The following is a 25,021-nucleotide window of genomic DNA, read 5'->3' as shown; positions in this document are numbered from 1 at the left end:
ACTTGGTGGAAGATGAACATTGAGAATAAACTGAGAATTTCTGTTAAAAATAAATATGTGACTCTAATAAGTGCACCTTCTCTTTATGCTGTCTCAAATCCTTTAACAAGAAGATTAGCTTAAATGTATTGCTAGGTTTATTTATTGTTTGGGTGTCAACGTATGATATACATTTTGTAATAAGAGAAAGTTATCTTTTGTGATGGATTATTCACAGACAGGATTCCTACAAGGTGAATTTATGATAAAAGAATTGACTTTTCTACAGTGAAAGAACAGAATTTTTCATTTATACATAATAACAAAGCTTCTTTTTCTAATTTCATCCCCCTTACCACAAAGAAGTCTGAGAATTTCAACTTCTTCCTCTTCATGTTATGTACCATTATATCGTTACTTTTCACTCTTTCAGCCAGTGGAAAGACCACAGGCTTTAGTGTCCAGCAGATCTTGGCTTCAAAGTTAATTTGCCAATGACAGGACCTTTGAACTTGAGAGATTACATAAAAAGGCAGAACCTCAATTTCCTCATTTGTAAAATAGAAATAGTAGCAAGTCTTAAATAAATGGCAACTATTTTAATTTGCTTACGTTGAAACTTATGTGAAGTAGGTTGTCTCATACTTAGGCAATCAATTTGTTATGCTATCATATAGATTAAACTGTCATTCTAGACTAGCACTGTTATGTATAATAAAACCTTTTCTACTTTAACAAGTAAATCTATCCTCAATCCTTAACTCTGCTTCTTTTGGGTTTACATGGAGACAAGTCACCTGCAGACTGATTTTTGTTTATTCTCAAATTTAACGTGTCCAAAATTAGCTTATCAAGGCCTTTCCATTTATTCCCTCCTTCTGAAATTTCCCATCTCTTACTATACCAGTAATTATTTTGTAAATTTCGCAGGTGAGATTATTGGCCATTTTTTGTTCTTCCTTCCCCATATGTTATATCACCTGTCATCAATGTTGCTACAAATTTTTCCTCTGAAAAACATGCCTATAATTTTGTCTTCCTGTCACTTTCACTGTCATTTTAGTCCAGGTCCTCATCAGCTTATTTCCTTTCTCTTTATATCCATGATGAGACTTAATTAACGAAACAATGATATACATATAAAAATAAATTTGGAGGATATATATAATATGTTCTGAGAGTTGAAAGTCTAATTAGAAGCAATAGTTTAAAATAGTAAGAGTTTCAAATCTGACTAGTCTTCTTTCATTTTAATTTAAATCATCTTAAATTGATTTGGTTAGATCAATGTAAAAACTCTTGTTACTCTTTACTCAGTTTTTAAAAACTTTTTTTAACCAGTCTATGCACTTGTTAATAGTTGAGCTATCTTCCCTGATGCTTTTATCTACTTTGTCTCATGGCTCACTATTAATATTTTCCTAGGATTGTGACTTTCACTGCTTTTTCTGTATTTTGTGTGCTCTTCAAATGTAGACAGGTCCGGGGTTTCCACCTAGACTTTTTAATCTTCCCATGTACCCCTTTCTTTCTTTTCCTCTCTCATTTATACTATCTCTCAGGAAATATCTACTGCCCCCAGTACATCACCTATTTCTGTGTGTGAACCTTTGGGTATGGCCTGTCTATTTCCTGGGTTCTAATCTCATTATCCTGCTGCACAGCACTAGGAAGTACTCACAGCATTTCCTGTTAGCCTTTTAATCTTTTCCTGTTATCTGTTTAACCTTTTCCTGTTAACCTTTTCTTTTGACAGATATTCAGAAATTCTAGACCTAGATATAAAATTTTAAGGTACTCTCTAACAGTTTCAGTAAGAATTAATTGAGCATAGCCTTTAGTATATAACTTCACATTTGCATAGACAGGTGGTCTTTTTTTTTTTTTTTAATTTTCCACTTGAAGAATTTTTGTTTGTCACAACACCTGGTACGTAAAGCAAATATTTTGATTCCCATTTTATGAATGAGGAGGCTACAAACGAACATCTTTAGGAAACTTGCCCAGTCTTTTGAATTACATGATGATGTTTTCCACTATTTTATCCTGCTTTTCTTATCTTAAAATAAACTATTCAAATTAACCAATAATGATTCTATAGCTTTTGGCTTTCTATCATTATTGACAATGCTATATTTTAACTTACCAAACTAAAAATACTGACACTTATTTATAAGACTTATAAGAAAGTGTAGACATAATCATGACTTGCATAAGCATTACATTTTGTTTTAAACAGTTTATTTTTTTAGTTTTTAAATTCCTATAATGCAATGAGTTTAATCATCTGTAATCATTTCTATTTCCCTTATCTATTCCCCTACTGATTCATTATTCTTTGAAGATAGGGACAAGATTTTGAAAATATTCTTCTTCTTCCTCACTTCATCTGTACAATATGATGTTGTTGACTATGTTTCCACCTCCACCCTCGCCAAACTTCATGTTGTGACCCTAATCCCCAATGTGCATGTATTTGGAAATAGGTCTTATCAGAAGGTGATAAAAGTTAATTAAGTTCATGGGGTGGGCCCCTGATCTCATGGGACTGGTGCCCTTATAAGTAGAAGAGATACCAGGGCTCCCACTCTTCCATCTGGGACCCAGTGAGAAGGCAGATGACCCTCTGCAAACAAAGGGGAGTGCTCTCTCCAGGAACCAAATCCATTAGTTCCTTCATCCTGGATTTTCCAGCCTCCAGAACTACGAGAAAATATATTTCTGTTTAAACCATCCAGTCTTTGTATTTTGTTATGGCAGCCAAGCAGACTAAAACACTCAACAAACTGACAGTTTCCTTTTTCAATTGGAGAATTATTATCAATGTGGGGCAGGAAAGGAAGGAAAATACCATAGCCAACAAAATATTCTAGTTTTATGTTTTTAAAGTGTATATCAGAGTTGAACGTATAGTTTAAGCTAAATGTTACCCTGAAGTTACATTTTCTAAAACTACCTTTGCCCACTGAACCAATAAAATTTATCTTAAATGTAAAGATTCTGTATATATAAGCATATGATTCAAATGTGGCATATTTGAAATATCTAATGAAAAGTATGAGTTGTTATAAGACTTGCACTTATGAAAGTGATGAGAAAAAAGAAAACTATTAACATTTCTTTGAAATATATTTAAGGACTAATATGGATTCCAAGAGGATAAAACAATAGATAATATTAGCTACCTATGTTTTAAAAATTTTAAAAGAAAATGGATCACAAAGAACTTGTGTATAGTAGGGTTCCAAGATCTATAAAATGGGTAACAAAGAGTAGAGTGTGTTGGGGGGTGAGGGGGACACAGAGAAGTACCTTTTTCCCCATTTAATCCTGGTTAGATCAGAATACAAAACAATTACTTTAGTCTTTACCTAAATTAAAGAATCTACAGTACCTGTTCTCTAACTTCAAATATATTCATTTTCATATCTTTCCTAAATGGTCTTTAAAATGTGTTTATGAAGATTAATTACATATTTAAGAGAATCCATGATGTGTTTTCAAGTGAAATACACTTAAGAATAAAAATCAATATTGGTATATACCTCAAGAAAGCTGAATTTTAATAACACAAGTTTTTGCTTAGTCCCTTTTTTGGGGTGTATATGAATCTTCTCTCCCAAACAAATGTTTCATATTGAACATCTCAATTTGCTAGCTAATGAGCCCCTTTGATCTCATTTGGGAAACTGCAAATTCTCTGTCCTTTACTATTTAGGACTTAAGGCAAAAATTAAGTCTCAAAATTGCTAATGCAAGAAGTATATTTGTAAGTTAAATGTAAGTTAAATTTTATATGCAAATTATGAAAAGAGTCTTGGACTTAAAGAAAAATATTATATAAAAATATTCTGTTTTGACTTTTAGAGATTTCAATTGCCTTTAATAGCATAGGCATTATTTTAAAATTTTAGAAAGCTCTTCTTACTGGAATTTCACTTACCTAAAGCTTCACTTTTTAAATTTGATCTTTTTGGAAGATCAAAACAAAGATTATCACTTTACCAGCTAGTAATAAAAATTCTTTAATTAAATTGAATATGACTTAAAATGTTGCCATAGAGAATCAAAATTGAATGTTTATTTTTAAAATCTAATTCTTTTTTAAAACATCTTTATTGGAGTATAATTGCTTTATAGTGATGTGTTTGTTTCTGCTTTATAACGAAGTGAATCAGCTATACATATACATATATCCCCATATCTCCTCCCTCTTGCGTCTCCTTCCCACCGTCCCTATCCCACCCTTCTAGGTGGTCACAAAGCACTGAGCTGATCTCCCTGTTCTATGTGGCTGCTTCGCACTAGCTATCTATTTTACATCTGGTAGTATATATAAGTCCATGCCACTCACTCACTTCATCCCTGATCTGATTCGTTATATGAGGAAGGTTTTGTTTAAATTTTTTTAAACAATTTTTCCCTGATATAGTGGGTTGAATGGTGTGCCCCTTCTGGAAATTGTGAATGTGACTTAATTGGAAAGACAGCCTTTGTATATGTAATAAAGAACCTCTGGGGACTTCTCTGGTGGCACCGTTGTTAAGAATCTGCCTGTCCATGCTGGGGACACAGGTTTGAGCCCTGTTCCTGGAAGATCCCACGTGCTGTGGAGCAACTAAGTTGGTGTGCTACAACTACTGAGCCTGTGCTCTACAGCCCGTGAGGCACAACTACTGAGCCCATGTGCCAGAACTACTGAAGCCTGTGCTCCACAACAAGAGAAGCTACTTCAATGAGAAGCCCATGCACCGCAACGAAAATTAGTCCCCACTTGCTGCAACTAGAGGAAGCCTGCATGCAGCAATTAAGACCCAATGCAGCCAAAAATAAATCAATTAATTTTAAAAAAAGAATCTCTGGATGATATCATAGTGGATTATCAGGGTGGGCCCTAAATCAAATGACAACTGCCCTTATAAGAGACACAGAGTGGAGACTCAAAGAGAAGGCCACATGAACCTGGAGACAGACATTGAAGTAATACAGCCACCAGCTAAGGAATGCCTAGAACCACCAGAAGTTGGAAGAAGTAAAGGATTCTTCCTTAGATCCTTTAGAGTGAACATGGTCATGCCAAACCTTGATTTTTGAACTTCTGACCTCCAAAACAGTGTGAGAATAAATAGCTGTTTTTTTTTGAAGCCATCATGTTTGTGGTAATTTTTACAGAAGACCTGGGAAACATATATACTTAGTGAGTTCCCAGTTTTGATAGTTCTCTTCTTTATATTACTGGTCTAAAACAAAGTTAGAAAATGTTATAATGATGCTTGCAAATCCTATTGAATCCCCATTTCAAGTCTATTCTTTTGATTAGAATCCTGTTCAAAGGGCAGAAAAAGTAAGTTGAGCTATGTGTTTGATTATAGATCCCTAGACATTTGCAAGCAAAATCCTTGCAAATAATAGAGTGTAATCACTTAATATTGTAGAGAAAATTAACTTGAGAAACCCAATGACTTGCTACAGCTCACAAACCTACACTGAACGCCAGCTTTTGTATGAACCCATTTGCAATGTAAGCAAATGTCCCTACTACTCACAGCTGATGTTACAGATTGCTGCTTTTAGTCTTCTAGGGCTGCCATAACAAAACATTACAGACTGAGTAGCTTAAACAACAGACATTTATTTTCTCACAATTTTGGAGTCTGGAAGTCCATGATCATGCTGAGAGTTCTCATTTGTCAGTAGTCACTTTCACACTTTCCTCACCTGAGCTCTCCTCTGTGTTTGCATGGAAAAAGGGTCTGTGCTCTGACCTCCCTTCTTTTCTTTTCTTTTCTTTTTTTTTTTTTTTTGGCTGTGCCATTTGGCCACATGCCCCAGCAGTGGAAGCCTGGAGTCCTAACCACTGGACAGCCAGGGAATTCCCTGGTCTCCCTTCTTATAAGGACACTAATCCTACTGGATTAGGGCCCCACCCTTATGACCTAGTTTAATCTTAATTAACTCCTTGTAGACCCTATCTCCAAATATAGGTCCTACAGGGTCACACTGGGGCTTAGTGTTGAAAAATATGAATTTTGGGAAAACAATTCAGTTAATAATACCCCTTTTACTGTGCTTAGGTAAGAGCACATCATAGTGCTTCTTTAATTTTGAAAGTGGGAGAACTGAAACAATTAATTGGATATAAGTTCTGTCTCTTTATCAAAACCTTTTAGATGGACCTGACTTGAAATCTAAGTCATGCCCAGAGAAGACCTAATTATCTTTATTCATAGGAATCATCTTTGAAGTAGTTATCAAAAACAAAGGCAAACTCCAAAACTTTTCAGTTGTGACTATAATTTTCAGTCAAAATAATAAACTGTTGTTCTGTATAATTGCATTTATAAGACATGCATATCGGAATTCCATAGTAGATATGAAAGGAAGAGAAACTAAAGGGGACGGAAAAAATATGAATATTTTTAGCTCATTTAAGAGATAGTTCCTCTTGATGTTTTTTTTTACTGCTGTACTCACCCTAATTTTTTTCTTTTGTCACCATGAATTGTGCTCAGTCTTCTGAAAACTCTGCCTGATTGAGGATTTTTATATAGGCAGGGAAGGTCAGTTATGGATATTTTCACCCTTTTTGCCAGAAAGAACAGAAAAGAATCTTCAAAATTTATAATAAACAGAACAACCTTTGGGGATCAAAACAGTATCTTAGATTCAATGACAGGTGTCTTTCCCAATCTTAGCTTCACAACTTCCACAGTCACACCAGCTACTTACTCTGAGCAGGGGGTCACTGTTCCTGCTGTCAGAGTGTCTAGGAAAAAAGAAAAATGACATAGCTCTTACAGGCATATACTGTACCTACCAATGTAACAAAATGAAAATGAGGAAATGAGGATGATATGTAGTGTCCATAGGATATTAAGTTATTTTTTATCTCTCTCTACTCCTTTTTCTATTTTTTGTCTGAATACCTTATATTCCCTTTTATCCCTCAATATATTTTCTATGAGTCTTTGTCCTCTCTTGTCACTCAGATAGGTGTATCAGAATCAGAACTAGAGAGTCCCAAATCAACACCTTTGGTATTTCAGCAGACAAGGAAGTACTGATAATAACTTCAGTAAAGTGCCCTGTTCCTTATTGCATGAAATTCGAACAAACATCAGTCCATGAGATGAGCTGCTTCAATTTGTTGTAATGTGAAATAGAAGATGGTCAGGCCATCTTAGGTAGACTGGAAGCAAGAAGAATTGTACTTCTTCTGAACTCACTGAAATTTGTTGTTTAATCACTTTACTCGAAGGAGTTTCCACAAGGTACTTGCAGTTTCATTTGAACAAAAGGCTTACTGACCTGAAGTTTGAAAATCCAGACTTGGTTTGAGTGCCCATGAGCTCAATGAAATATATAAGCCTACCTTATAAAGATGTAATTACTTGTGTTTTTTAGGTAATATCTTAAATACACATATCTAAAATAAGGTATTTGGTATAAGGTATAGAAGTTACACATTTTTAAATGGTGGGAAATTTAAAAATACATTTGTAGTCATACTAATAAAACAAGTTAACTAAAGAGTTAAAAAATTTATTGGATTATCTTCCAAATATAAGTATTCATTCTGAAAAGCAAAATAATACATGCACAGAAAGGAACTGTCTTACCTGTTCTAAGCACACTTAATGAAGTTGTGTTAAAAACATACATAAGAATATGACCTTAAAATCCATCTATGGGAGTGGTGAAATTAATTATATATGCACAGTATCTCTCAGATCTTTAAAAATAATGGATCAGCTTTTAGACTTTGAAAAAAAACCTCTACTGCACTATTCTTAGGATATACTTGATAAGTAATCATACATTCTTTGTCTAGGTAATATAGTCTCTGGTAGCTAATTTAATACATTTTAGGTTGTCAATCAAAATAATGAAACATTAACAAATTATGCTCTTGAGTTATATATTATAAATGTGATTACTAACAATAATATACACTATTATGTGTGTTACAACTGTATGGGAAAAAAATGAGAAAAAAATCTCCCTTTGTAGACAGCTCATTCCATCTTCAAATATCGAGATAGGCCTTCCTGAAAAACCGAAAAGTTCATTTCTTCTTTGATCAGGACATAAGATTCTCAAAGGAGTATGAGCATATGTGTGTGAGAGAGAGACATTCAATGACTTAAATGCTTTGTTTCTTCCATAAGCTCACTAATTCATAAAACTTACTATTTACATTGCTCTTAATTGTTAAGAAGTAATCAACATATATTTTGCTTTGGAAAGATCCCACCTATTTATTGAAACTTAAGATAGATTTGCTCATTGTTAATGTATTCAACCAATGTTTACATTCATCATTTAATATGCAAGTTATGCTAAATGTTGCTGTGATATATATAGCAGAACCTCTGATGACCCTCTCCTAAAAATGGTAAATTGGTAGAGGACAATATGATATGGGATAATTACAAATTATGGCTGCATGTAATGTGTACTGTGTGAGTAATAGAATGTAGAAGCACATAGAGTTATTGAGCATTATTAGTCAATGTGCTGAATGGGAAAATATAGGTCAAACCTTCCCTCTTCACACACACATCTATCTATCTATCTATCTATCTATCTATCTATCTATCTATATATATATATATATATATATATCAGAATTCTGTTGTTCTCCTTATGACCATATTCACTCCAGGACCTATTTCTTGGCAACTTATAATAGTGTCTTTCCTTACTTTTTTCCTCAAACCAAGGTCAAATACCTTTTGCTGTTGAAGCATACCAGCTTGGTCAGTCATATACCATGGGTTCCCTGCTGGCCACCACTCTAGTGTTTCACTGGAAATTGCATTTTCATGTACCAAAGTTTTTTCTCTTCCCTACCTCCATTCCAGTTTACCATGTAACAACTGTCGGCATATCCCATTGTGATCCATGTTCCTCTTAGTGCTCTGAACACAGATTCAGAGTTGATGTTCTCGCTGAAGTCCAGGACCTCATTACAGACAAACCTGTCTGGCAACTTAAAGCTAATTTTTACTTCATGTGAGGCTAATAAAAACGGTTCAAGAATTTACAACATGGTGATTTTAGTCAAGTGTCTTTGATTCAAATGAACCAGAAAAGGAATCAGTGGTACAGCCAAGGAATGGAGTAAATGTGTCTTATCATTAAATATCTGGCATCTGGAAGCAGGGTTATTTATTAGCTGTGTGACACTGGATTAGTTATTTAACATTTTTGTGCCTCAATACCTTTTATTTATATCAATGGTTTTCAACCCTCACTACCTATGGTACATTTAGCAATATCTGGAATCATTTTATTTGTGGGTGCTACTGTCATCGGCTGGTACAGGTCAGCTATGATGCTTGACCATCCTACAATGAGGAAGACAGCCCTGCACAACAAAGAATTATCCGACCCAAAAATGTCAATTAGAGCCAAGGTTCAGAAACCCTGATTTATATAATGACCACTAGAACATCTTGTCTATATAGGGCCCTATAAGATGACAGGTAAGTCTTCACATATTTCTGCAAAGGTCTATACATTCTCTCTGCACAGTTCCCCTCTTCCCCTGAGTCTTATTTCGTTCTCTCCAAACTCATTCTGATCCATTCCCACTGAGCGTGGAGTGCCAGGAATGCTCCTGCCTTAGGATGCTTACTCCTGATGCTCTTTCTTCTAGAAGAAATATTCCCTCCAGATATCTGAATAACTAACCCTTTTCTTTTCCTTCAAATTAGTGTTCATATGTGATCTTCCCCATGGGGGCCTGCCTTGATCACCCTGCTTAAAATTACACCCACCAATCCCCAAGGATAATATATACACATATATTCCTGATACACTCCTGTTTCCTTTATTGTCCAATATCTCTTAACCCCTTATACAATATATATATATATATATATATCTTCATCGGTTATTGATTGTTTAAATGTAAGCTTCAAGGAGGCAGAGATTTAGGTCTTTTTACCCCATTGTGTCCCAAGAACATGATATGTGCACAGATTTTTAATACATATTTGTTGAATGTGACTGACTCCATTAAACACAAATATATTTAATAAATAAATGATTTTAATTTTGAGTGCTTTGCATATCAGTCATCTAGTAAGCAAAAAAAAGGTATATGTTATGATTACCTATTACACAAAATAACAATGTTCAACTTACTACATTATTGTAGGTATAAAAGGAAAGAAAGCTATTGGTACCACTGAAATGAAGAAAGATTTAGAGATTATCTCTCTTTAAGTGTATGGGCTAAACATGAAAATTATTTGATATGTTCTTGTGCTTCTCAGATCAGATAGGACATCTCCATCTTTATTTTGGAAATGCCTTCTAGATTAGCACTTGGCTTCCTTTCTTCTCAATTTCCCTTCGATACTACATCCTGTACTCTAATGGTATCTTACCAAGAATCTTATTTTGGCAAACCAACATTCTAACTGTTTACCTAATTTTTATGTCATTGTACCCTGGTTCTGATAACCATTTATTCTTTTGGGTAAGAGCTGTAGTGATAGGGAAAATTCTTTACCTTGCTATGCAAAATCCATAATTCCACACATCAGTAACTGGGAATTGACATAGAAAATTATATACTTTCCAGTTTGTGCATCTAAAATTTGCATAAAAGATTGAACAATTGAACTCTCCAGGTTAATTCTAATAAATGTCTACTAACCTTCCCAAATAAGTAGGTTTCTTACTCTGACTCTCAACAATTAGGAATCTCTGGAAAATGTAGTATTTATTAGAAACTTTAGAAGTATCAACTCACTAATTATTTTAATGGAACCTTATTCACTTCTAAGTTGTAAAACATTGCCAGAGAAAGCCTTATGAAATGAGGTACCTTGTTTTGATATTGTTTATTTGTGTAACAAGTATTCTTAATCCAGATTTACCACTGAGTGTTGGCATGAACAAATTTCATCTCATAATGTACTAGAAAGGAAATTTCCTAATGACTCTACAAAGGGCAAATGATTAGCAAAATAAAGTAAGTTCCTTATGAACATTTCATTTTACACCAAATCCCATAATAGAATCTATATGATCTCAGATTATCTCAGACTATTTGCCTAATCCTTTAGTCTAACTCTATTCCCTTGTTATGCAGACAAAATGGATAATTTTACTTATGACATTCTCTACTAATTGATTGCTTCCCCCTTGCCCTTTTCAGTATTTTAAAGTGTAACCATGGGAGGAAAAAAAGAAGCAAACCTTATTTGTACACACATATGGTGTGTATTTTTTTTATTGCAAGCCCTTGTGCTTTGCAAACTAACATTACTGACACCTTAAAACTATTGATTTAAAAATGTCAGGGGATCAAGAAATACCTGCCATGCATACTTGAAATGCTGAAACCATGAAGGCTTCCAAAGTTATACTTATCTAAATTAACAATCCCCTCCACAATTCAGATCTAATTTGAATTGTTACGAAGCAGCCCTAATTGCACCACCTTCTGTATCCAACTAGTGAGTGACTCTTGCTTTCATTACCCACCTCTAGCTGCTGAGAGTAAATTACGTACTCAACCTAGGGTGATTTGCTCTATTAAGGCAAAATGGTGACATACTGATTAAATTTAAAGTGTCAGATTAGATTTCATTTATTTCACTTTCTGGGGAGTATAGACAGTTATCTTTTCCCCTCATACTTCCATTGAAACTTTTGTCTTTAGAAGCTAGAAACAACTATGCTAAATATGAATTTCAAGCTATTAAAATAGAATTTAAATAGAAGAATGTAATTTTTCTAAAAAGGATTCACCGTCATATAAGCTTAAAAGTTGGTTAAAAATTCATAGGGCTGCAGGAATTGAGTGCATGCCCCTATGTTTGTGGAAGTGGGTATATATATATATATATATATATATATATTTTTTTTTTTTTTTTTTTTTTTTTTTTTTTTTTTGCTGTATGTGGGCCTCTCACTGTCGTGGCCTCTCCCGTTGTGGAGCACAGGCTCCAGATGCGCAGGCTCAGATGCCATGGCTCACGGGCCCAGCCGCTCCGCGGCATGTGGGATCCTCCCAGACCGGGGCACGAACCCGTGTCCCCTGCATCGGCAGGCGGACTCTCAACCACTGCACCACCAGGGAAGCCCCGAAGTGGGTATATATTTAAATGTCAACATTTTATCTTGTTAGCAGCTCTCAAGCTTTTTAAATCTTCTCTGAGATTCTTTTATGTCACCTTACCTCTGGCTGCCTGAATAACAAGGATAAGAGTTCTCTAAATTTGTTAACTTTTTTGTGGAACACCTCCATCTTTAAAGGTTAAAGGATAAATGTGGAATGTGAAAAATCCTGAGATGTTAAGAAGTCTAGTATAATCCAGGATGCAGATTTATCAATACTTTTTTTCTAATCTCATAGTAAATTTCAATTGCACACTTCATAGTTTCATTATGACCTCTCATGGTGACCCAATAGTATTTTGGAAAGAAAAATGATTTAGTAAACTTAAGGAATTAAAACACTTTAAAAATTATTACAATGTAATACTTCTTCCAGGTTCTTTGTATAGGAGAAAATATCATTGTTCTAGGCTGTTTTAAATGTAAATCACTATTTGGAAAAGCCTTCTTTAATTACATACAAAGATGAAATATTGAACAGAGTGATTTCTCTAAAAGATTTCTTCTGTATTAAGGGCAAATTGTGAAGGCTTATAGTGTTGTGTGTGCCTTAGAAAGGATGTCACAAACCTAGACATTTTGGCAGAGGACGGTAATTGTGAGATTGACAATGAGAGTTAGAAATAATAAAATAAAACAGGTCTCCTAATGAAATTTAGACACCAGAGATGCAAAATTGTGTCTGAGATTTTTTAGTAACAAGTTTTAGCTATAGTTTTTGGCCAACATACTTCCAATTAATCTAAAAAGGCTTAGAGTGTGTTTTAAAAGAATTATTTCCTTTACTATGTATTTAAAATATTTCTATCCCTTATTTCATCTTTCCACTTACATGTCATGTCAAGCACTAAGTGTTGAACATATTCCCTTTATAATACATCTAAGCCTACAATTCATTTCTAAAGTGGTAACAGTTAACCACGATTTTGATTTCTGGAAGACCCATACAGTAACTCTGAATTTGGGAGATTTTAGCAAGATATTTTGGCATTCACACTCTAAAACTTTTAATGCCGAATTTAACACTAAATATAATATTTATTTTTTTCTCATTTATTCTTATTTGTATTTCTTCCTTGACTCTTTTCCTTCTCACATTTCTATTGTTTAGGTTTCATGGAAACATAACCTGTGCGGTCTTAATATATCTTTTTTATTAAGTACTAATAGTAATGACAGTAAAGAAGTGAACACTATAAAATAAAATGACTTAGAATAAACAAGACGTGTATTGCTAGCTACTGCTCTGTGACTGTGGTTTTCAAAGCAATCGCTTGTCTTTTGCCAATGTTAAGACACCCATTAGTTAGTGATGTAATTTAAAAAAAAAAGACTTATGAAGGTCCAAATGGAAACCTATATTTGATTATTTTCCAAAGTTTTGTATTGATCCTTATATCAAGGGAAGTTTCTTGTTGATATATCAAAGTAGCACTCTATTTTTTTATGCATCTTAAGTTACTATGAAATAAAATGAAAGACCTTACTCCATGCGGTCAATCACATTATTTTAATGGTGCTTTATTCCCTGGGTAACTATTCAAAAGCAACAGCTTTACTGTAAGATTGTTCAACTTGATATTTAAACTTGATATGTGGCTTATCAGGTTACCACATGACATTCATGTTTTATTGAGCAAATGTGAGTGTTTAATAAGAAAAAATAAGAATGGGAATTGTAGAAATAACAACTTTAAAACACCAGGGAGACAAATATCTTTGGGTCCCAAAGGACAGTGGGTAACTCATCACAGGTAGAGAATAGAAGCTTAAGTGGACAGAAGCATGGTTTCCTAGATTGCCTTCATCTTACACTTTAAACAGGCTAGTAACTCTCATGTATAATATGCTGCTTATGAGGGTAAAGTTTGTAGCCAGTTAATCCTGTGTTTAAATTTCATTTCCACAGTGTATTCATGTGGCTTTGGAAAAGTTATTTAATATCCCTGGAACAGTATCCTCTTTTGTAAAATGAGGATATTAATACCAATTTCATAGGATTATTGAAAGGATTGAAATGAGCAGAATTTACTGTGTGAATTGTTAAGAACATGGGTAATGCTAGAGTTAGAGAGGGTGATTTTGAACTCTGATTTTTCTGGCTTCATCAGTGATAAACTACATTCTTGGAGCAAGTTATTTAACCTCTTTAAGCCCCATATATATCATAAGAGTGTTGATATTTCCTTTGCCTTTGATTTTTACAATCCTTCTACTATAGAGTGAATGTGTCCCTCAATTCATATGTTGAAACCTATTATCTCAATGTGATGATATTTGGAGGTGGGACCTTTAGGAGGTAACAAATGTTCTTATAAATGAGACCCAAAAGAGTTCCCTTGCCTATTTCACCATGTAAGGAAACAGGGAGAAGACAGCCATATATCAACCAGAAAACAGATCTTCACCAGACACTGAATTTGCCAGTGTCTTGATCTTGGACTTCCCAGCCCTGAAATATGAGAAATAAATTTCTGTTGTTGAAAAGCCACCCAGTGTATGGCATTCTGTTATAGCAGCCTGAACAAACTAAGGCACCTTTATAAAGATTAAACAAGATGGTTATATTCGTTTTCAATTGATAATACATCAACACATACTTAGTGGCTTAAAACAATATCCACTCATTGTCTCAGAGTCTGGGGGTCAGGAGTTTGGGCATGGCTACCTGGGCCCTCCACTCAGGGTCTCATAAAGCTACAATGTAGGTGCTTCCCAACCTATTTCTTTCTGAAATTTGTGGTCCTCTTACAAGCTCATGTAGTTTTTGGCAGAATTCATCTTCTTATGGTTATAGGATTGACATCTGTTTTTTTTCTAGCTCTTAGTTTGGGATACTCACACAGGCCCTTTCATAATATAGCAGCTTACTTCTTCAAGGCCAGCAATATAATTTCTCTTCAGAAATGGTCCTGCCCATCTTTTAAGAGTTTTCACCTGATTAGGTAGGCCAACTCAGAAAAATTTCCCTTTCTATTCCAAAAGACTTTGATCCCCAATTATAGCTGCAAAATCCCTTCATCTTTGCCTTATACTGTAACTTAATCATGGTAGCGATATCCCATCATATTCACACATTCCAACCAAACTCATGTGAAATGATTATGTAAAGCAAGATAGGAAATCTTGGGGACAGTATTAGAATTTTGCCTACTGTTTTTATGAAGAAAAAATAATTAGCATAGAATCTGACAAGTAGTGACTATGTAGTATGTTAGCTAGTATCATGCAAAGTACTTAGCATAGTACTTAGCCCATGGTAAGAACTCCCTAAAGAAAACTATTACAATCATGACTATTTCAATTTCTCAATGACTTGATATAATGTATTTGGTATTGGAAATGTTATGTGCCAGTTCAGTTAACTTTTCAACTCTGTCTTGAATGTCATATACAGTGTCTCTGTTCCTTTGGTACTTGGTTAATCTAAAAAGTCACTATAAATTTTGATTTTCAAAATTAAATTTCTGCTAAGTGGTGAAAATATTAATTTATAAAGACTACCCTGGCTGACTTGTATTCAAATCATCAAAAGCCCACTCCACACTGTGATGTATTAAGCGGCAATTAATTGTTGAAGAAGTGGTCTCTCATTCTCTTCAGGCAAACACAAGCTCTTTTCAATTTCTTACAAATTGTGCCATATATTTCAAATATTCTTTGAGCATAGTAATTTCTAGTTATGTAAAAAATATATTCTATGTTTATTTTCTTAACACTATGTTGATTATTTTTCTGTTTATAATTTTCTGATGACTATATTAGAGAAGATCATTTTTCTCTTTATAATTTTCTGATGACTATACTATAGAAGATCTTTTGATTCCCAGAAAAATTTACAGCAGCATTGAGTTTAAATAGCAGCCCCACTTAAAGTCATTTTCTAAAATTATAGCTCTAATATGAGCTAAAGTTCATTAATATCTAGATGTGTTAAAACTAAAAGCAGAGCTGGTATCCTACACTTTGTAATGTTGAGCACTTTTTATATACCTGTTGGTCATTTATATGTCTAATTTGGGAAAATGTCTATTCAGATCCTCTGCCCATCTTTTAATTGGATGGTTTGTTTTTCTCCTATTGAGTTGTGTGAGTTATTTAACTATATTGGATATTAACCCCTTATCAGATATGATTTGCAAATATCTCTTTTCTTCCAGTAGGTGACCTTTTCATTTTATTGATAGTTTCTTTGTTGTGCAGAGCTTTTCAACTTGATGTAGTTCCAATTGTTTATTTTTACTTTTGTTGCCTTTGCTTTTGCTGTCAAATCTAAAAATTGATCATCAACAATGAGTTCACGGAGATTACTGCCTGTATTTCTACTAGGAGGTTTATGGTTTCAGGTCTTAAATGTAAGTCTTTAATCCATTTTGAGTTGATTTTTGTGAATGGTGCAAAATAGGGGTTCAGTTTCATTTTTTTGCATGTAGCTGTACAGTTTTACAAACAATATTTATTGAAGAGACTGTCCTTTCCCCAGTGTATATTCTTGACCCCTTGACTATAAATTGTGACCATATACACATAGGTTTATTTCTGGGCTCTGTATTCTGTTCAGTTGATCTATGTCAGTTTTTATGCCAATGCCATACTCTTTTGATAACAATATCTTTGTAATATAGTTTGATATCAGGAAGTATGATGTCTTGGATTTGTTCTTTATCAAGATTTCCCTATTTGGGGTCTTTGTGGTTCCATGCTTATGTCTGTTTCTGTGAAAAATGACATTGAAAATTTTATAGGGATTGTATTGAATCTGTAGATTGCTTTGGTTAGTATGAACATTTCAACAATATTCTAATATTCCATGAACATGGAATATCTTTCCATTTATTTGTATACTTTTCAATTTCTTTCATCATTATCATAGTTTTCTGTGTATAGATCTTTAATCTCTTCAGTTAAATTTATTTCTAAGTATCCTTTCTTGATGAAATTATATATGACATTGTTTCCTAAATTTCCTTCTGATAGTTTGTTTATAGTGTATGAAAATGCAACTGATTTTTTTTCACATCTTTATTGGAGTACATATGTTTTACAATGTTGTATTAGTTTCTGTTGTAAAACAAAGTGAATCAGCTATATGTATACATATATCCCCATATGCCCTCCCTCTTGAGCCTCCTTCCCACCGTCTCTATCCCTCCCTCTAGGTCGTCAAAAAGCACTGAGGTGATCTCCCTGTGCTATGGAGCAACTTCCCACTAGCCATCCATTTTATATTTGGTAGTGTATATACGTCAGTGCTACTTTCTCACTTCATCCCAGCTGCCCCTTCCCCCTGTGCCCTCAAGTCTGTTCTCTATGTCTGCATCTTTATTCCTGCCCTGCCACTAGGTTCATCAGTATGGCTTTTAAAAATTCTATATATATGCATTAACATATGGTATTTGTTTTTCTCTTTCTGACTTACTTCATTCTGTATGACAGATTCTAGGTCCATCCACCTCACTACAAATAACAATTTTGTTTCTTTTTTTGACTGAATAATATTCCATTGTATATATGTGCCTCATCTTCATTATCCAGTCGTCTCTGTATAGACATTTAGGTTGCTTCCATGTCCTGGCTATTGTAAATAGTGCTACAATGAACATTGTGGTACATGTATCTTTTTGAATTATGGTTTTCTCAGGGTATATGTCCAGTAGTGCAATTGCTGGGTCATATGGTAGTTCTATTTTTAGTTTTTTAAGGAAACTCCATACTGTTCTCCATAGTGGCTGTATCAATTTACACACCCACCAACAGTGCAGGAGGATTCACCTTTCTCCACACCCTCTCCAGCATTTATCATTTGTAGATAGTTTTGATGATGTCTATTCTGACTGGCGTAAGGTGATACCTCATGTGGTTTTGATTTGCATTTCTCTAAGGATTAGTGATGCTGAGCATCTTTTCACACATTTATTGGCCATCTGTATGTCTTTGGAGAAATGTCTATTTAGGTGTTCTGCCCATATTTAGACTGGGTTGTTTGTTTTTTTGATATTGAGCTACATATGCTGCTTGTATATTTTGGAGATTAATCCTTTGTCAGTTGCTTCATTTGCAAATATTTTCTCCCATTCTGAGGATTGTCTTTTGGTCTTGTTTATGGTTTCCTTTGTTGTGCAAAAGCTTTTAAGTTTCATTAGGTCCCATTTGTTTATTTTTGTTTATATTTCCCTTACTCTGGGAGGTGGGTCATAAAGGATCTTGCTGTGATTTATGTCAAAGAGTGTTCTAAGTTTTCCTCTAAGAGTTTTATAGTGTCTGGCCTTACATATAGGTCTTTAATCCATTTTGAGCTTATTTTTGTGTATGGTGATAGGGTGTGTTCTAATTTCATCCTTTTACATGTAGCTGTCCATTTTCCCAGCACCACTTATGAAGATGCCATCTTTTCTCCATTGTATATTCTTGCATCCTTTGTCAAAGATAAGGTAACCATATGTGTTTGGATTTATCTCTACGCTTACTATTCTGTTCCATTGATCTATGTTTCTGTTTTTGTGCCAGTACTGTACTGTCTTGATTACTGTAACTTTGTAGTATAGTCTGAAGTCAGGGAGTCTGATTCCTCCAGCTCCATTTTTCTTTCACAAGATTGCTTTGGGTATTTGGGGTCTTTTGTGACTCCATACAAATTGTAAAATTTCTTGTTCTAGTTCTGTGAAAAATGCCATTGGTTATTTGATAGGGATTGTGTTGAACCTATTGATTGCTTTTGGTAGTATGGTCATTTTCACAATATTGATTCTTCCAATCCAGCAGCATGGTATATCTCTCCATCTGTTTATGTTATCTTTGAATTCTTTCATCAGTGTTTTATAGTTTTCTGAGTACAGGTCTTTTGCCTCCTTAGGTAGGTTTATTACTAAGTTTTCTTGTTTTTGTTTTTGTTTTTTTTCCCACGGCATGTGGGCCTCTCACTGTTGTGGCCTCTCCCGTTGTGCAGTACAGGCTCCGGACACACAGTCTCAGTGGCCATGGCTCACGGGCCCAACTGCTCCACCACATGTGGGATTCTCCCAGACTGGGGCACAAACCCATGTCCTCTGCATCAGCAGGCAGACTCTCAACAACTGCGCCACCAGGGAAGCCCTATTCCTAAGTATTTTATTATTTTTGTTGTGATGGTAAGTGGGATTGTTTCCTTGATTTCTCTTTCTGATCTTTTGTTTTTAGTGTGTAGGAATACAAGAGATTTCTGTGCATTAATTTTGTATCCTGTAACTTTACCATATTCATTGATTAGCTCTAGTACTTTTCTGGTGGTGTCTTTAGGATTATCTGCAAACAGTGACAGTTTTACTTCTTCTTTTCCAATTTGTATTCCTTTTATTTCTTTTTCTTCTCTGAATGCCATGACTAGGACTTCCAAAACTATGTTGAATAAGAGTGGCAAGAGTGGACCTCCTTGTCTTGTTCCTGATCTTAGAGGAAATGTTTTCAGTTTTTCACCATTGAGAATGATGTTTGCTTTGGGTTTGTCATATATGGACTTTATTATGTTGAGGTAGTTTCCCTCTATGCCCACTTTCTGGAGAGTTTTTATCATAAATGGGTGTTGAATTTTAACAAAAGTTTTTCCTGCATCTATTAAGATGATCATATGCTTTTTATCCTTTAATTTGTTAATATGGTGTATCACCTTGATTGTTATGCATATACTGAGAATCCTTGCATCCATGGGATAAGTCCCACTTGATCATGGTGTATGATCCTTTTAATGTGCTGTTGGATTCTGTTTGCTAGTAATTTGTTGAGGATTTTTGTGTCTATGTTCATCAGTGATATTGGTCTATAACTTTTTTGTGATATCTTTGTCTGGTTTTGGTATCAGGGTGATGGTGGCCTCATAGATGAGTTTGGGAGTATTCCTCCCATCAGAGTTTTTTGGAAGAGTTTGAGAAAGATGGGTGTTAACTATTCTCTAAATATTTGATAGAATTCACCTGTAAAGCCATCTGGTCCTGGACTTTTTTTTGTTGGAAGATTTTAATTACAGTTTCTATTTCATTACCTGTGATTGGTCTGTTTATATTTTCTAATTATTCCTGGTTCAATCTTGGAAGGTTGTACTTTCCTGAGAATTTGTCCATTTTTTTCAGGTTGTCCATTTTTTTAGCATATAGTTGCTTGTAATAGTCTCTTATCATCTTTTATATTTCTGTGGTGTCAGTTGTAGTCTCTCCTTTTTCATTTCTAATTTTATTGATTTCAGTCCTCTGCTTTATTTATTTATTTATTTTGATGAGTCTGGAGTTTAACCTAAAACTTGTTCAACATATATGAGTTTGCTGATAAGTGAATTTATCAGCAGTATAGTAAGTGGGGGAAAAATACTGCACTATTTGTAGTTCTTTTAATCAATGATGTGGTTTATTTCTATGTCCCTTGGATCTGGGCTGTCTTGGTGACTTCCTCTGAACTGTGGAATTCAAGAGAACTGATGTAATAAGTGTAAGCCTAGACCTCAGGAGGCTTTGCCATTTCCACTCTTGCTGTTGTGGTGAATCTCACCACCATTTGCATAAATCTGGGCTAACCTACAGGAGATTAAGAGATCACATAGAGCAGAAATAAAACATCCAAGGAGAGACTCCTCTAGACCAACTGGCTGCCAGCCACGCTGACAGCTGACTACAGATTTTTGTGTGAATCTTGGCAAGACCAGTGAAAAACTTACACAAATAAATTCAGCCCAAACTGCAGGTTCACCTACTGTGGATCTGAATAAATGATTCTGGTTTTAAGCCATCACATATTGAACTGAGTTGTTACAACACAAAGTTAACTATTGGTATAATGATCAAGAAAATCATGTGTATACAGTCAGATAGTTAAAATGACAGTTCTAAAAGTGCAGAAAATTACATAGGAACATATTTGAGAAAGTTTGAATTTCAGATACACTAGCTCTGCTTGTTGAATGCAATGGTAGTCATCTCTTCCATTACATTTCCATCAAGAATTGTCTCATATGAGCACATTCAATGAAAGTGTTCTATCAGGTCATCCCTTTTTGCATTATCAACTTTCTCTAGCCTTTTTATGATCATCTGTGAAAACAATTGTGTCTTTGAGAATGTTGTTGGCAATTGCACATTTATTTATTTAAAAGAAGAATCAAGACTTTCTACACAAAGATATAAATGTAAAATATAGTAATTCAGTAAGAAAAATATTGAATAATTTTTCTTAGTATAAATGACCTTTATTTTTTAGATATGTAAAACTGGAAAAATAAAACACATAGATATTCACATTGTTAATAATGAGTTGTTTGATATCCAGCAGCAATTTGGCCAGTTTTCTTTCTTATATGAAAATGCAAGAAATATATATTAAAAATAAAGTGAAAGATTTACTATCTCTGAAAGAGTTAATGCATTAATGAAACCAAATGTACAACTTTAGATCTGGAAGGAGCTTACTCACATAATTTAATTAACCCTCTTTAGTTTGTGAAAAGAAAATAGAGATTTATGGTCATTTCTTTCCACAGTGACAAAAACATCTAGCATTACATGATTGTTCAGGATCTAAGTTTTCAGATTTTCAGTTTAGTAATTATTCTTATATGTTTTTGATTAATTTTATATTTTTTACCATAAAATTCCTATCCAATTTTAGATAGTGATAAAGACATAAATATTTAGAAATCTTAAATAATTTAAAAGTATTTAGTGTAGGTTCACTTAAGAAAAGACTTCAGTGGTCTCTAATATTCCTTGATTTACATTGTTTTCTTTATTTTACAAATTCTGAGGTAAACAAGACTTTTGAATATACTTTTGCACTAACAATTTTGAATATACTGCTCTAAGGGACCTTGTTCTACAAATTGGAGTTTTTGCCATTTTATTTTTATTGAAATGTCCAGTCAAAAAGGAGAAAACAAATAATTTCTTCTGAAAGCTAATTGTAGCCATGAAGACAGTGGTCAGCGTCATATATCTTGGAATTAGATAGTTTTGTTTTAATATTTAGTTCTACCTTTTACTAACTCTATTATTTGGGCAATTATTTTTTATTTGTGTCTAAGTTACTTTACTTTTATTAGACTCAATTACTTCATCATTGAAAAGGCTTAAATAGATTGTTTTGAAAGGTAAATATGCTCATGCATATCATGTAATCATATCATTAAACTAGTATCAAGAGTAGAAGGAGCAGTAGCAAAAGCAGCAATTGTAGGTCAAATGCAAAGATGAGAATCACAGGGCCCATTTTCCTTGGATTTGAAGCCTTTACAAAGTTTGTCAGCAGGTGTGGTTGATTTTAACCTGGATATCAGAGAAAGTACTCCTGTTTCTGGGAATAAGAAGAACCTTGGAGTACACTTCAGGAAAGAATTTTGAGAGAAGGGCTTTTAAAAGAGTCTAGTACCCCAAACAGGATAAAGCCTCAGTGCTGGATGACTCAAGATAAAGTGGTGGATGCTGAGGAGCGATCTACACAAGGTCTTCCAATCCAACTCCTCATGTGTTTAAATAAGACACATTTTTAAATGATACATATTAATTTTTTTAAGTAGAAAAAATTAACCTTTAAGTATGTAGAAATTAACTAGTATGAATAAGGTTATGATTCCCCAGTGAGAACAGAATAATAAAACAATAAAAAACTAATTTGATGGGCTTCCCTGGTGGCGCAGTGGTTGAGAGTCCGCCTGCTGATGCAGGGGACATGGATTCGTGACCCGGTCCGGGAAGATCCCACATGCCGCAGAGCGGCTGGGCTCGTGAGCCATGGCTGCTGGGCCTGCACGTCCGGAGCCTGTGCTCTGCAACGGGGGGAGGCCACAACAGTGAGAGGCCCGCGTATCACAAAAAAAAAAAAAAAAAAAAAAAAAAAAAAACTAATTTGAGAAAGTGAAGAACTTCAGTATGAGTCGAGGTACTGGGTTTTTTTTTCTATACTGCTTTTTGCTTTTTCTTTACCTTGTCCATTTTTTTTTCCTACAGTCCTTTAATTTTAATATATTTTTCTGGTCAACATTGTCAAAAGTGAATTAATGTCTGCAGGAGTATTTCTCTAGGGAGCATTGCAGAATTCTGGTTTTGAGAAGCTGTTGCATTATAGCCAGTACACTAGGCTTATACGGAAGCCAAAATATATTTTATCCTATGGTTTAATACTAATTTAATTCAAAAAATGGGTACATCAAGCATAAAAATGCAAACCATCACAGAAAAACAAAACTAGACCAGTGCTCTAGATCAGTATTTCTCAGATTTTTAAAAAAGTTTAATTAATTTTGATATATTACTTATACACAAATATAATTGAAATATTTGTTTCTTTTACTAAATATGATGTACTCTATTTTAATCTGTTCTTTTTCATTTAAAAAATGTCCTTTTTGTGGCTTTAGTTCCTAGGTAAATAATTTGGAAGACATCATGCCAGTTCTTCTAGTTTTTTTTTTTTTTCTAAAAATTCTTAAACTAAATATTGATAACCTTTCTTAGACTCATCAGAGAACTACGGTCACAACAATTTGACAGCCTGAATATATGGAGAGAAAAATGATTCTAAAATTCACAGCCAAGGTCTATTCACCTGGAGCAGAATTAGTCAGAGATGTAGACAGGTGTAGGTAACTTTGAGTGCCAAAGACTGACTGTGAACTAGAGCTAGACAGAGTGTGTGAAACTCCTGGATACTGTAGTGTAAGTGGGGACCTCCTATTTCCCTGGGTTTTACCTGCAGGAGCCCCACCAGTCTTTCACTGTGAGGAATGCAGAAAGTTACCCTCCTGGCTCTAGTCATGTGTAGGGAAAATTAACCATGGTGGAATACACCCAAAACTTTACCCATAACAAAGGTCTAATCTGAAGGAGGGGAGGGGACAAGATAGTGCTGTCCCATCTTGGGGAAGATCACTTCTCAACTCCATCCCTCTAGCCTTCCTATCTTACATAATTGGGGATAAAATGTTAAGATATATGTGAACATCATGGCCACAGAAATCAGGCCACTAAGAGACTGAGATTTAATTATAACATTATACAACACTTTTCTTCCTTTTCATATAATCAACAGGATTCCAGTGTAATAGCAGTGCATTATAGCTAATAAAGCTGTTAGATGTATCCTCACCCTGAGAAGGAATTACTAGAGAAGCCCAAAGACAATGTTGGAGATAAAAACAAGAATAAGAGGGGAATTTTTATTCTCTGGCACGTATACAACTATAGCAAATATTAAACACATTACTTCAAACCAGAGTAACAAAAATGGCAAGAAAAAACACATTCTAAGGAGGCAAAGTATTCATCATAACAAGACACAAATATGACATAGATGTTGGAAGTCTGACAGGGAATTGTAAATAGCTATGATTAATATGTTAAGGGAGTAAATGGAAAATGATCTGGATCAGAAACTCAGATCTACATGAGGAAATAAAGACCATCAAAAAAGAAATATGTGAAGTAAATATAATTTGAAATTTTCTCATTCCTAATCTGAGAACTGATCAAATTACTATAACAATGTATTGGATGGTTATAGCATGTGGATAAGTTAAAAGAATAACAGCAACATCAAAAGTGACAGAAGGAGGAAATTGGGAAATTTATTATAAGATACTTACACTATACATGAAGTGGCATAGTTACTTATTTGAAAGTAGACTTAGATTAGTTAAAAATTTATATTGCCTATTCTAGGACAACAACTAAACATTTTTTTTTTTTTTTTTTTTTTTTTTTTTTTTTTTTTTTTTTTTGCAGTACGCGGGCCTCTCACTGTTGCGGCCTCTCCCATCGCGGAGCACAGGCTCCGGACGCACAGGCCCAGCGGCCATGGCTCACGGGCCCAGCCGCTCCGCGGCATGTGGGATCCTCCGAGACCGGGGCACGAACCCGTGTCCCCTGCATCGGCAGGCGGACTCCCAACCACT

Source organism: Hyperoodon ampullatus, assembly GCF_949752795.1.
Source record: "Hyperoodon ampullatus genome assembly, chromosome: 1".
Lineage (NCBI taxonomy): Eukaryota > Metazoa > Chordata > Mammalia > Artiodactyla > Ziphiidae > Hyperoodon > Hyperoodon ampullatus.
The sequence above is the reverse complement of the archived record's forward strand: the minus strand, read 5'-3'. Positions refer to the sequence as shown.